This window comes from Notothenia rossii, assembly GCF_949606895.1.
Source record: "Notothenia rossii genome assembly, chromosome: 4".
Lineage (NCBI taxonomy): Eukaryota > Metazoa > Chordata > Actinopteri > Perciformes > Nototheniidae > Notothenia > Notothenia rossii.
The window spans coordinates 52906111-52921857 of NC_136902.1; the positions used below are offsets into that span (position 1 = coordinate 52906111).

The 15747-nt window shown below is 41.1% G+C and overlaps 2 long non-coding RNA genes across 2 annotated transcripts; one reads left to right on the forward strand and one right to left on the reverse strand.

The window, feature by feature from the left end:
• Positions 1–37: 37 nt before the first annotated feature.
• LOC307036091 lies at positions 38–8301 on the forward strand. Its single transcript, XR_013807271.1, has 3 exons — positions 38–266; positions 6270–6426; positions 7839–8301. It is a non-coding gene; the product is annotated as an uncharacterized lncRNA (long non-coding RNA).
• LOC307036088 lies at positions 6478–14701 on the reverse strand. Its single transcript, XR_013807268.1, has 2 exons — positions 13660–14701; positions 6478–13262 (listed from the first exon to the last, which is right to left on the reverse strand). It is a non-coding gene; the product is annotated as an uncharacterized lncRNA (long non-coding RNA).
• Between the last annotated feature and the right edge of the window lie 1046 nt (positions 14702–15747).

The window sequence follows — 15747 nt, forward strand, 5'->3', positions numbered from 1 at the left end:
AATAATGTTTTATTTTAGGCATTTAGTATTCCACGATAAATATAAAAGCTATATCGAACAACCGGCCGGACTGAAGAAAGTGAACCAGCCTCTTCTTAAAGAAACAGTCCTTTATTTTTAGCATTCACATGTGTTTCTGGACTCCGATACACTGACCGATGAGAACCAAATAATGTGAGGGCTGTGTACTGTCGGTTAGATGGGACTCAGGGCCGGTGTCGGTACCAGATGTGTTCGGGGTACCATCATGGATGTATAATAAGAAGGTACCATATGTGTTCGGGGGCCGTCTCTTACCAATGACGTCACGCATTGTACCCATTGTGATTGGCTGTACGGTAATTTACCCAGGGCAGAGCCCTAGAAAGATAAGAGTTACGACACTCTTTAGCCGCGTTCACACCGCAGTACTTTTCCCACTTTAGTTCCGATATAGTTCCGAAATGTCGCGTTCACACCAAAAAGAGCCGGAACTAAAATGAGTTCATGAGAACCTTTTTACCCCCTTTTCCGTCCCTGCTAGAGAGCAGGGACTTTCGTGGGAGAAATAGGAACCTTTTTTTTTGCAAACCACGCTCCGTAAAACTCAAAAAAAGTTTTGTGAAGCCGTCATTTTATTATCCTAGCATTAGCATTATTAGCATTAGCCAAGCGCAGAAACGCAAAGAGACTAACTTATGGCAACACAAAATAAAACATGGGAGCGGTGGAGATGAGGAGGGGTCGGCGTTCTGGCGATTTACTCGGAAGCATTCAGTAGAAGCTGCTGGGAGTCCCAGCAGCTTCTACTGAAGCCAGTCCCCAACTCCGGGGACTTCCGGCCGGGGACTTCGGGTGGCAGTATACGGCGTGAAGTTGTTTGCGGCCCTGCCAGTAAACCCAAAGCAGAAGAAGAAGAAGTGACGTCAGCTTCATTTGCCTAATCCACCTTCTTATTATACATACATACATTATATGTTCTTATTATACATCCATGAATCCAGCCCCAGGGACTTATTCCGGTGTGAACCAAGCGGCAAACTCTGGGGAAGAGCCGGGACGCCAATACGGAAGTGCTACACACTGCAGTCATAGGCGGATTTTGCGGGGGGGCAGGGGGGGCATTGCCCCCCCTGGTGGCTGAAATATGTTATATCATTACTAAATCTAAAACTGTTCCAATACAAATATTTTGTATATATAAATATTTTAATAGATGTAATAAAATGATTGTTACAATACAAATCTGAATAATATCATCTTTTGTTTGAAATAATTTCATTTTTGAGCAGTCGCATGTTGTGACCATAGACTGTATATATAAAGGGTTGTGACGTGTGTGTGTGTGTGTGTGTGTGTGTGTGTGACGTGTGAAGTTAAGGACAAAAGTTCCCTCACTTTTTTTTGTATCCAAGTGATTCAGCTATTGAATTAGCAGTAATGGATATTCGGCGATTTTTAAAACGTCCAATTTCGTCTTCAGCTTCAACAACAGAAGAGCCACCGACTGAGCCTAACTTTACCAACCAGCAGCCGTCACAATGTCAAGTGGCAGACACGCAAACGAGCAGCTCTGGATTAGCTAATGTTAGCCCCACAGCGGAGAGCTCTGGATTAGCAGGACCAGCTAACATTAACCCCACAGCAGGGAGACCACCGGCACCGGGGCCGTCAGTGGGTCATGATGATCTTGGGGAAAAGCACAGCTGTCCCAAGCAGCCTACTTTATCCGATTTCCCCTCAAAAATGTTTGGGAAAACGAAACGATCATTTTCCACGTACTATTACAAGAACTATCCCTGGCTGGAATATTCAGTACGAATTGATGCCGTCTTCTGTTTTTCATGCCGCCACTTCCAGACTGACAGCGGTGTGGAGGATTCCTTTAGAAAGGGCCTGAGTGACTGGAAAAAACTAAGCAGCAAACTGGAGAAACATGCACAATCCAAGGCCCATCTGAACTGCATGGTTAAATGGGATAACTATAAAGTGACTGCATCTTCTGGATCTATTGCAGCGAAACTTTCCCGAAGCCACAAAGATTCTGTTGAGAAGAACAGATCTTATTTGTGCAAAATTGTTGATATTGTGAGGCTGTTGTCCAAACTCGGATTGCCTTTTCGTGGGCATCGGGAGGGAAGCGAGTCAGAGTCGCGTGGAAATTTTCTTGAGGTTTGTGGATTTTTCTCCAAGTATGATTCTGCTTTTAAAAACATGCAGTCCAACTATTTCAATGCTACTAGCCCGGATTTCCAGAACGAAGTCATTGACATATGCGCTAACTTAGTTCGTGCAGAAATTGAAGAGAAAGTGCAGGATACTGGATTTTTTTCTATAATTGCAGATGAGGCCAGGTCTTGCAAAACGGAACAATTATCAGTATGTATCAGATATGCAGAGCAGCTTGAAATCAAGGAGCGTTTTTTGTGTTTTATTGATTGCTCAGCATCTCGCAACGCGGCTGGGATTGTGGAAGCAATAAACAAAGGACTTGAGATGTGTGGACTGAAACATATCCCAGTTGTTGCCCAGAGTTACGATGGTGCCTCCGTCATGTCTGGTCACGTTTCTGGTGTGCAGCAGCGCATCAAAGAGACCCACCCATACGCAGTGTACGTGCACTGCATGGCACACAAACTAAATCTGGTGCTTATGGAGTGTTGTGCTGTCAACCGCAGCGTGAAAACATTCCTGAACGTCATTGACAAACTCTACTCTGTATTTGCAGAGCCGTCAAACCATCATCGATTCATTGAAATGCAGAAATCACTGAATCTGAAACAAACTGAAATAATACAGCCAAGTGAGACAAGATGGGCGTACAAGTGGCGATCTGTGAATTCCGTTAAAACTCACTACTCTGCAATTATAGGGTGCCTGAGAGAAATGAGTGACGAGGGAGACAAGTGGTCTGTGGAGGCCAGTGGCCTTTATGCCCACATGACCAGAATGTCTTTCATTACATGTGTTATTGTATTGGAAGACATACTGCGTGTGATTCATGTTACGCACAAGGCCCTACAGTCCTCCAGCTGCACACTCTCCGAAGCTGCAGCGCTTACCGACAACCTGAAGGCGCACTTCAAATCTCAGAGACAAGCAGATACGTGGAGCAATATGTGGGGATCAGTGAAACAGTTCTGCCGGGACAACAACGTGCCAGTACCTGGGGATGCAGATGTTGAGTGTCAGACTCCGGGTCCCCTTGCACCCAAAAGAAAACGGGTTACAAAACCCCCGACCTCCCTCGACAGTTTCCTGGTTACAACTACTTTGGGCCAAAGAGAAACTGATGAAAGTGGCGCACAAATGTCACAGAGTGATACAGCTGGATATCAGCAGCACCTCTATCTCCCTGTGCTGGACACCCTCATCAACGAACTAGACAGACGATTCACGGGAGAGTCCATAGAGCTGGCAAGAGCATGTGGAGCAGTGTTTAAATGTCAGAAAAAAGGAATTGAACCTCTCGTCCAAAAATACGCACAGCTGCTCAAAATTCACCCTCTCCTTCTTGGAGCAGAGATGGACCTTGTTAAAGCCTCTGCTGTCGCACCTGTTGCACTTGAGCATCTCCGAAAGACTGTTAAAAAGGAGAGCTATCCAAATCTATACAAGATGCTCCAGTTGGCACTGACTCTGCCAATCGGATCTGCCACCTCTGAGAGAAGTTTTTCTGCAATGAGGAGAATTCGGAACTGGCTGGGAGGAACACGATTTTCCTCACTTGCGGTTCTTCACATTGAGGACGACATAACCGCACAGCTGTCACCTGAGGGGATAGTGGACGTATGCGGAACGTAAAAAACGGCGTCTACTTCTGAACTAAGGTAGGACACCAAGGGATATAGTAGTTATCAAATAAGTATAAGATAAGCACAGTTTTGATACGTTTTTTACAGTTATGTAATGCACTGTTGTTGGGGGGAGTGACCGCCCCTTCCATATGAGTGTGTGTGTACGGCGGGCATGAGGCGTGCATGACGGGACGAGTTGTGTTCGTATGTGGAAAAGTCATACTCAGTGCGGTGAGCACGAAATAGTTGGGACTGTGTACTGAGTGACGTCAGTAAAAAAGGTTTGCCCCCCCAAGCGCAAATGTCAAACTCCGCCTATGACTGCAGTTCATATATTGGCCGGTAGGCGATGGCTGCAGAAAGGAGTAATTTCCATAGACCCCAATGTTAAAATGCCCAATTTTACAGCAGAAAAAAACATGTTTCTACCCCTGGCTCAATACATTTTATGATCGATATAGTTAGATTCCACCTTCATGATTATGAATCTGTGAGTGAATTGTTTTCTAACGCGACCCTTTCATTTATATTAGGTCTTAACGTTTTTGCATAAATTAGGGCGTGGTCACATTGAGTGACGGCTCTGTCAAGTGACTGCTGCTAGCTTCTTGTCTCTCTGCTAGCTGCTCCGTGAAGCTAGCTACAGGGACTCTGCCTGGTCAGTTCATCCAGGAAACACAACTTGAAGCCGGCCGTGGTTGTTTGTTCTTCATGCTTATATATCGGGCTATTGTGACTCGCTCTGCGGTTAAAACAGACGTGCATGAATGCGGTTTTGCGGTCAGTGAAATTCGAGTGCTTTATTTATGTGTTAATGATTTTAATCTACGTAATGAATGTTAAGGCTTGGGTTAGCGTGTAAGCGAGTGGTAGCTACATCGGTGCTAACGATGCTAATCGTAGCCTCCAAGTTAAAATCATAGACTGTATATATAAAGGTTAAAACAAAATAGAGAAGTGTTAAGCGTAAAGTGGGATAATACTGTTGAACAAACAGCTTCTGTTTGAGGTTGATAAAATAAGGTCATCCTTGTAACTTAGAGAGATATTTTATTATGTAGGTAGGAACTGTATGCATCGCTAAGGTTAATTTAAATTGGCTATGCTCAAGTATGTAGACAAGCTAATGTTGAAGTAGTAGTGTATGTGAAACCAACCTCACAATAAGATGTGTGTATATTACAATTATTAATGTCATATTTCAAGATGATTACTTAGATATTACAATATGGTTTATTCAACAGAAGAGAATCAGTTATATTGTTTGTACACATGGTACTTTACATATATATCTGTTTGTTTAAGGCAGGGGTCTGCAACCTTTTTGACCAAAAGAGCCATTTTGCTCATTTTTCCCCAAAACATTTTGTCTGGAGCCGCAAAACATATTTCATAGCTTGATAGCTAATAAAGTTGTATTTAATGTTATATCAGACAAAAACTACAGTTTTTTTGCATTTATTAGGCTATTTATTACATTATATAAAACTGTTAACCTCCAATAAGAAACAAAGAACTCCTATAAGGAGAATTAAAAATAATACACAGGCCTACTTTAAAATAAATTAAACACAGCACTTGGGGAGTCCTCTACACATTTGAAGGAAAAAAATATATAATTAAAATGGGCCCACTTTAAAATAAAAAAAACATATAGCTGCACCCTAAAAAAAGTTAAAGGTAGGGTAGGTAAGAATGGAGAAACCAGCTCGAGTGCGCTAGAATGTGAAAATACACAACCGGAAAAAATATGCCTCTTCCTTCAGACTTTCTTACAGAGTCCCTCCTCCAACACACACGAACGTGCATCATCGATGAGGCCACGAGGTAAGTTTGTGCACAGATGGAAGGCTGACAGGCAGGTAGACCATCCAGTTATTTTAGCCGGGCCGGCTCAGATGATTGGTCGTGCTTTTTACAGCGCTACGGCTTCCAGAGATTAATTTTTGTATGTATTTATTGTCAAAGCATTTAATATATTCAGTGCTATCGGGACGTTAAGAGCATTCCATGGAATATAACAAAAAGTGTTTTCTGAAATAAATTACATACCCCATTGAATTATGACTGAAGATTGTCAGCTGTCTTCCTCTCCCGTGTTGTTCCTCGATACGTAAAGGCTGCAGCACCTTTGACAACTTCTCTCTACATATCAAACATACCGGTAAACCAGCATCGTTTGCTGTGAAAGCAGATATCTCTGTCCACGCAGAATTAAATCCTGTGTTCCTCCGCTACTTTTCTTTGATTTATCCATAGTTCGCTCATCAAGCCGGGGGTCAGGTTATTCACCCGCAGGAAAAGGCGCTGGCGCGGGACCGTAGCAGGATGTGACGCATATTTTATTTGACCTAATTAAAACCGTTTTGTTTTTTATTTATGTGTCACAGTATCACCTCAAAATACAAGATACGAAACATTTTCAACCATGCAACAAAATATAAATAGTCCTACAAATACTTTTATTTTATTTCCTTCTTATTTTTGTCTAAGCTCAAGGGAGCCAGAGCAGAGGGCTTAAAGGGCCGCATGCAGCCCGTGGGCCGCGGGTTGCCAACCCCTGGTTTAAGGTGTCCAGGTGATGCAGACAGGCTGGACCAGAGAGTGAGAGACAGAACTGGACTCCTCACAGCAGTGAACTTCAGCACAGGTACAAAAACTCTATTTTTCACACTGTACAAATAATCAAGAAAGATATTGGTTTAAATGAATGAAGTATTGACTTTAATACACTGATATACATTCCATTAAACAATACTAGATCACCTACACACCAGTGAAGTTGAGGGTTTTTTCTGTGCAAAAAGTTACATTTAGATGTTAACAAGCAATATGATTTTGTCAGCTTTCTAATTTAATGTATTAAAGGCAAAGATATTTAACACATAGTGAAAACTGCTACTATTTATCTCTGAATATTGTTCAAAAAAAGTGGTAAAAGTTATTCTTTCAGTGAGACAACAGAGCAAGCTTCTACAGTTGCACTACGTTTTGATAACAGTTAAATATTATTTTGATAATAAGATATATTTCAATGTTGATGAACTTCATACTTTTCATTCATACTCTGTCTTTGTAGCTCACTGTTGAAATAAAATAAAAACATTAAAATTGCAAAATAATTAGGGGTGTAACGGTTCACAAACATTTCGGTTCGGTACGTACCTCGGTTTTTTGGTCACGGTTCGGTTCGGTACGTTTTCGGTAAAGCAGAATTTTTTTTCACACAAAACAGATTTTTTTTCTTTCAATTATTATTAAACTGTGAATAATGTATTGACTCAAATAAATACAAAATATAACATAAAAATTAAGGTGCAGCATTTCGATGAACTGACATAATCTGTATTTGAACTTTACTGTACTAGTACTCACAAAACATAAACTATTAGTTTTGGGGTTTTAATTATTATTAAACTGAATATTCACTCAAATAAATACAAAATATAATAAAATAAACATTAAGGTGCAGCATTTCGATGAACTGAAATAATCATTTGAACTGTACTCTACTCGTACCTAAGCAGTCAGTTTGACATTATGACTTGCTTGTCATTGTATTTTCATGTTTTTTTAAAGAAAAATTAACTTGTCCACATTGCTTACAGAAAGGGCAGATCTGCTGGCACTAGCAATGTCTCCTGCTGTGGAGAACACCCTCTCGCTAGGGACAGAGGTAGCAGATACAGCCAGGTAGCGCTTTGCTAACATGGCAACATAAGGATATTTGGCGTTTGTAATAGCTTTGGCTCGGTCTGAACTTTTTGCGAGTGGTGGCGGCTTAAATGCTAGTGGGAGTTGGGTATGCACTTCAGTCTTTTTTTCTTTTGGTACCAGTGATATTCACGTTCGGGTGATGCCTTTTCAGTGTGCAGGTTTGATGTATTGCCAGTCGCGTAACCAATTGTAGTTAATAATAATAATTCCGGTACGGGTAGGTGTACCGTTACACCCCTGAAAATAATTATATCTACAGCCCCTAAACACACAAACACACCGCTTTCATAAATAACACACTTGTTCTGCAATAATATGTTTTATGTTTCCTGTAATTTTTGTTAGGAAAGGACATGCCTGAAAGACACAACATGTTCTCCTTCTCTGAGGGTCAAGAAGAACATCCAAGAGGAAAATTAAAAGCTGATGCTATGAGATTTTAAGACCAGTACACTAAGAAAACTACTTTTATTGTAAAAACAGTCAGCTGATCGAATGCACCTATTTCCACATCTACACTCCATCAGCTAATTATTTCTATTCGCCTCGGTTTATGAGCTTCACATCACTTGTGCCTTGTACCGCAGAGTTTGCAACGTCACAAATAAATGGGGCCAATCTTCAGTCAGATGTGAATGTGTAATGTAACATTTTCAGTAAGAATAATGGACAAAAGGAGTGCAAATACAAATCAAATGTATTGAAATGTGAACCAAAACTTAATCAAACATGTTTTAAATAAAAAGCACATATGGACAGAAGGTGTAAAACTATTAAATGTATAAATAAACACATTTAGTCAAATAAAGTGACAGACTAGGCCTGTGCAGTTGGTATCAGCTTTGCCCAGCATGGGCTCCTCCATCAGGCCTGGTCCTCCTTGCAGAGGAAAGACCCTCAGTCCTCTCCAAACCAACAGACTGGACGTCCATCACACGGAGGTTTCACCCTGAAGTCTCTGCAGTTTCCTGGACACCACGCTGTCTCAATCCGTCCACACTGAATATGAGAGGGGAAAAATGAAAACAACAAATGCTTTAGACCAGTGGTTCCCAAAGTGTGGGGGGCGCAGAGGCATGACAGGGGGGGCGCGAGAGACCAGGAGGAAAAATGGTTCGAAAATAATATGATACAGTACAGTACTATTACGTCTGGGTCTCTGTGTTTCATTAAAGCTCGGCTCTGTGTGTGTGTGTGAAACGAGCCATTTTGTGTGCGCGAGCGAGAGAGAGCGCACCGGTACCGGAGATCGTTGTTCTTAGCTTCTGGTGCTAGCGAGCTACGCTAACGGATATAAGGAGTTTTTTCAACAACAAAGTGGAGGAGAGTCCTCTCCTGTCAGACTGAGAGGCTCAGTGAACTAAAGGACTCTCAGTGTTATCTCAGTGGGTCTCAAACGTTTTGGTCACCATTAATGTAAATAATTATTTCCGAGGCACACATTTATATGATCATTATAGTTATAAAAAAATAAGAGAGTAAATGAAAAACAGGTATGAAATACTATACGACAGTAAAAAAAGAATAACGTTTAAAAAGGGTGATTTGTAAACTATCCATAAAGAAAAAGTAAATCTGTTAACAGTTCTGTTTCATATGGGTGTTGAGAGATGTATCCATAGATCTCTTCATTTTGCTCTCAAAGTGCACCAGATTGATGCATTTAACTTAAATATTTAAAAATAAATCTTCCCGGAGGAGCTTGCCCCTGGACCCCCCTATGTAAGGCCCACACACCACCTATAAAAATATCACTTTAACCCTGCTTACACCTATATGCGGCGAGCTGATTATCGAGCATTCATTGTAAAAGTTGCGGGTACGTTGTGTATATGCGTGGGGATTGCTGTAGTAGAAAATTCCACTGTAGCGACCGGTACATTAATGGGAAACCCTAAATGTTTGAGCACCCTCTATGAAACGTCAAGCTACCCCACAGCACCCCCAAAAGAAATCTCTGGCACCGCCACTGAGCCTGACTTGTGTTGGGGGGGCCCGACTTTTTTTTTTCTCCAAAGGGGGGGCCTGACAGAAAAAGTTTGGGAACCACTGCTTTAGACAATAAGAAACATAAAAGTTGACTGTTGAGTTGCTCAGTTTTTTTAGATTGTCGATACTATTGCTGTATAACTAATATATCAGGTTAAGAGGCACATTCAAATAAAGATTGGTCTTTCAATACATGTTGTCTTTTGAATTGTTTGTCTAAAGTCAAGGATCTAGAACTGATACTTAGTTTTAATGATACAGTCTGGTTATTATGCTGTTTGGAGGAGGCGTCACAGGTAAGAGCATTAACTAGCTAGCATCACATGTACCTTAGCTTGACTTAAATGTATTAAACGTATAATTAAAGAGCATCTTGCAGGTTTTTATTTATTCTACATTTATGCTTAAACTTGCTTGAAAATTACAATTAAAAAAGTGAATGCAGGATTTGATATGTTTGACGAGACATAAGGGCAGGAATTCAGAGGGAAAGGAGCAATTTTGAGCTCTGCTCTTAAAAACGGCTTTTTTTTAAGGTCATACGTCAAAACGCGTCATATTACATCACGCAGGGGACACATCTCCGCTCTCTGACCGCGGGTATAGTAGAGTTGCGTTGAGTAGAGCGGTTGTGTTTTAAGGAGCTGGTATTTTTCGGTAGTTTTACATTGTATTTCACCATTTGTAATCATGGTGCAGTATTGTGTTTGTGCAGGTTGCACAAATACCAGCCTGTCAGGACATCGAGTCCACAGTAAAAAGGACCGGAGCTAGCATTCGTTCCTGGGTGCGTTGTGCATCCACCTCCCTGCAGCACATACTCTCCACAGCTTTATCAGGAAACCGTATTACTTCTCTCTCTCCCCCCCCCCTTCGCTGGTCTCTCTCTCTCCCCTCCGGTACACGGCACCGTAAGACATTGCATTAGGTAACGCTGTGGTGGCTGTACTGCTCCAGCCGTCTCCTTTGTGTTTGTTTGTTTGTTTGTTTCCCCCTGTCTGTGTTGTTTGTGTGTGCGTGGTGGCTGTCACTCCTGGCTGCCGGCTCAACCTCCACTCACCTGCTGCAATCAGCTGTGCACCCTCCCCGACTACACACCTGCTTTCCATCAAGCCATTTACAACGACATATCAACGGAGGCTCCACAAACTTTCTCCGTCAAATCGTCAAGTATCAGCCGTATCTCGCGTCTCTCCTCCGGTACACAGCACCGTAGTGTGGAGTTGCATTAGGTAACGCGAGATACGGCTGATACTTGCGCATTAGTTTCGGTTATGGATCAGTATCAACAGTCCTGCCAGTAACGTTACTATATTATCAATGCTACTTTAGTTATAGCCTGATATATGATAGCTAACTTTACAATGTTGTGATGTGACGTTAGCTAACATTCTGTAGCTAAAGCCGGTCACTCGCCAAGATAGCTGCCCAGTTCTCCACTGGTTCTCCTCACACCACAGCTCAATTTCTCTCCGATGGCCGTTATTTCTTCTAATCTTTGGCTGCTCCTGGTCTCTTGGACGCCTAGCAGGCTCATAATTATAAGGTTGTAGTCCGTCATATGCATTCGAATATTCATGTTCAACTTCTTCTGTGTCGAAACTAGCATTGGGATCCATGTTTATTAATACGTTACACCGTCCGCTCTCCCCCTTGTGTCCCCCGTGTTATGTCACACGCGGGAGGTCACGTGCCGAGGCTTTTTTATGCGGAAGAGAACATTTCTTACAAAAACGACACCAGATGTCACTGTAGTGTATATTTCTGTATATTTTTTTGAAAATCTAGTGTATTCATCATTTTCCTACACATTTATTCACAGATGTCTTTAACCTCGAAGTTGCTCTTTAAGTGATATAAAAATATAAATAACTAATGTCATGCAAACATATTAATATTTGCTTGATTCCAGTGTTGAATTTAGCACAATTGCATACAAACGTTAAGGGATTTTAAGACTCTGAAGTATTATGCCAAAATCTCAATAACTTAGATTATTATTTATAGTTTTGCTGAATAGTTTCATGTCCGCTTACCTTAGAAACGTAAAATGCCACGGCAGTGTGCAGATGGGGAGCATGTTAGCTTAGCTTGGTAGCTTCAGCTAGCTCTGGAACTTTCAGCTCGTTGGCAGGCAGGGTTATGGCTAGAAATTATCCGTCTTGTGTAAAACTCTCGCGAGAGTTTGTCTGAATGTCACGTGGCTGAATGTTTACGTTTGGCAGGCAGCCTTTCAGTCACGATCGTTAACATCAGAGGGCCACAGCAAATGATGACGAGAAGCTAAACTATCTATTAATTATGTCAATTACAGAGAGTGTGATTGTTGAAATAGGGTGTTAGCGGTCTTGCTGGTGTTCAAAGAAGAATGACAACACTGTAGATCACCAACACTATGGTTTATTTTTTATTCACAGGCAAGTCAACGTTGTCGCAGTAAAAGTCCCAAGGTAGCTCCTGGTGCAATAAAATGTTCCCTTTCAGTGTTTTACTATTATGTCTGATGTTTCTCTATTAATATTGCTACTGCATGAATGTGTATGTTGCATCATGTTACTGCTGTAGATTTGTTTCCGAGCCGCTCCGATTACAACGAGAGTTACAATGAGAACGTGACGTCATATTTACACTAGACGAATCCGGAGTCATAGAGAGAACGAGTTACGACACTCTTTGATGTCGCCGCTGGCTGGTCACGTGGTTTATGTATGCCGGGATAGTTCAAAGCGCACTTCCGGGGCAATGCTTCTCTATGGCAAAAACAGCACGAACATGGTCAAAATAGTCATAGATTAAACCAACGCTGTTATTTTTTAAAGATTGCTTTCATATTTACATATTGTGGTTACACTTTGTATGGACTGGCACTATTTCCAAGTTTCGTTATTTAACGATATTTTGAGGGGAAAGTGTGGTAGCACAAGCAGGCTATGTTGATGTCACTGCCAGGGCAGTCACGTCCGTAGTATAGTTGCGCTGCGCTGTCATGTTCTTCTATGGGACAGACATGTAACGTTCAACTATCTAAAAATAGTTGTGTTAATTAAACGCACAAGGGGTTCTTGAATGAAATAATATTATAAAAGGTAAACAGAAATAATAAACGGATAATCTGCTCTTCCCACAAAATACTCCCCACGGAAATGTATTAAGTCTATATGCACACATTAACAAAATAAACAAAGACAGGTTTTCTGCGTTATTCAAGTGTATTCACAGTTTTTCGAGCTAAACAAAACAAATAAAACCCAACAAAAAGTCCACTCGCGATACATTGAAATTGTCTTTACTGCCTAATCCAGGCCATAGTGTAGTTCATTGATACAAAAAAAAGGCTGTTGCTCCTGCGCCCGTCGGCGGCAAAGACAGAAATGTTTGTAGGTCTTTTCAGGCTATAATCCACAAAAAAGGAAAACACGATGATCGGCGTGGCACAAAGGAGCGATCTCACCCTGTGTTGGAGAGAATCTCTCTCACTGTGCGCGTCCTCTCCAGGGAGACGTGCTTCGAGGTTGGTCGATGCAATATCCACATACGGTTACTTTCAGTTACTTCCCCCGTTGCATTTTAACATATATAGACATGCTGAGGAAACTTAAATATCCCGCTGAATACCCGCATTCACCACACATACGCTTCCTCCTCCCGTGAGAGCCACCCCTGGCATCTTCTTCTTCTTCTTCTTCTTCTTCTTCTTCTTCTTTAGTGTTTATTGGCGGTTGGCAAACCAAATTTTAGGTGCATTACCGCCACCAACTGGACTGGAGTATGGACAAGAGACTATGCAGAAAACAATAAACAAAATAAAACTAACAAAAATAAATAAATAAAACCAAAACTCTAGATTATTTTAAATGTATCAATTTCTCTAAGAAACGTAATAAGCTCACAATACATATTGCCTGATGTTTTCCCTAACAGCCCTGATAGCGAAAAGTCAATGTATTTTGCTTTCTTCAGTGTTTGGAAGAGCACATTCCTCTGAATACTATATTTCCTGCAATGCAGCAAAACATGTTCAACCGTTTCTGGCTGGCTACAGTGTGTACACTTTCCGGTTGGATGCTTTCCTATTACCCTTAATGTATGATTGAGACCTGTGTGACCTATTCTCATCCGAGAAATGACATTTTCCTCCCTTCTTTTAAACCCCACCTTCCTTCCATCACCCACATACCTTTGAATGTTATAAAGATGTCTTCCTGTGTCACTAAGGTCCCAATGATCTTGCCATGTTGTTTGCGAATATATATGTATGAATGTTTTAACCTCCGCTTTGCTGAGCGGAACTTCAATGTCTATATTCGTAATTCTGAGTGTTTGTTTGGCCAGAATATCCACCTGTTCATTACCCTCCACACCAACATGAGCAGGAACCCAGATGAAACGAGTTGCTATTCCTTTGATTTGCATTTTATACAAAATTAGAAATATTTCATTTATTATGTCCATTCTAAATGAAGATCTGCCTGATCGTATACTCGATAAAGCTGAATAGCTGTCAGATGCAATTACAGTATTATGTATTCCTTTCTCCTCTATCCATTCCAATGCCAATACCAATGCCAACAACTCTGTGGTGTATACTGACACATGGTCTGTTACCCTTTTCTTTATATGTGAATTACTCACTGGGATATAAACTGCTGCCCCAGCACGCCCTGTCTCTGGATCTTTGGAGCCATCTGTAAATATGATTGTTGAGTCTGAGTGATATCTTGCAAAATAATTCTGGACTATGCGCCATACTGGTATTTCTTTCTTTTCCTTCAACTCTTTTTGTATATTGAGGTCTACACTTGGCAATGGGGATAACCAGGGTGGAATGGACGAGATTGCAACTGTAGGGCAATACTGTATTTGATTCAATCCTATACTTGCCGCTTTAACATCACCAATCCATCCGAAACTTGTTAAATGTGACTCATTGTGCTCCCAGCAGTCTTTCAAAATACTTTTCGCTGGATGACTATCACCATGCCCCTGAAGGTTTACCCAGTATGCCAACATTAACTTTACTCTTCTTATCCTTAAAGGCATTTCTCCCATTTCTACCTGTATTGCTGATACTGGAGATGTTTTAAAAGCTCCACTACAAATCCTCAGGGCCTGAGCTTGTAGGACATCCAGCTTTTTAAGGTTTGATTCTGCTGCTGCCATGAACGCTATACACCCATAATCGAATACAGGTCTCATGAGTGCCCAATATATGTTCAGTAGTGATGACATACTCGCTCTCCACTCCTGTCCCACCAAACACCGAAGTACATTGTTGACCTTTTTACATTTACTTTGAACTTTTCCTATATGATTGCTCCACGTTAGCTTTCCATCAAACCAAACACCAAGAAATCTTATTGTATTTACCTGTTCAAGAGGTTGCTCATACAATTTTAATGATACAGGAGCAATTTTATGCCGTTTTGTAAAACAAATGACTTGCGTCTTAGCTACTGACAGTTTGAATCCCCATTTATTTGACAATTTCTCCACTTCAACTATTGCAGCTTGTATTTTCTTTCCAACATGTGCTACATTGCGGCCTTTTGCCCACAAAGCCCCATCATCTGCATACAAAGATTTTCCCACACTTGGATGAACTTGATTAAAAATATCATGTATCATTATATTGAACAACAACGGACTACATACACTACCTTGCGGAGTACCATTTTCCACATCATACACACTTGAATATTCTGCACCTACTCTTACTTGTATTTTCCTGTCCCGTAAAAAATTCATAACCCAATTATATGCTTTACCACCAATTCCCAATGATTTTAACTTGATTAGTAGTCCTTCCTTCCAGAGCATGTCATAAGCCTTTTCAATATAAAAAAAGACTGCAATCACTAATTCCTTGTTGGTCTGTGCTTTCCTGATGTCTGATTCTAAGCACAATATAGAATCCATTGTATTCCGACCCCTACGGAACCCACATTGATATGGTGATAACAGAGCTTTACTTTCTAAGATATATGTCAACCTTTCTGTAACCATTCTTTCCATGATTTTGCATAAATGCGATGTCAGGGCAATAGGTCTGTAGCTAGATGGATCTGAAGGGTCTTTCCCTGTCTTTAGTATGGGCACTATTATCGCTTGTTTCCAAACCGAAGGAAGTTGGCCAGAATCCCACACCCTATTAAACAACCTTAACACAATGACTAGAGAGTTATCCGTCATATATTCCAACATTTTATAGCAAACACCATCTTTCCCAGGAGTGGTTTGACGAGCACTAATAATTGCTTTCCTCAAC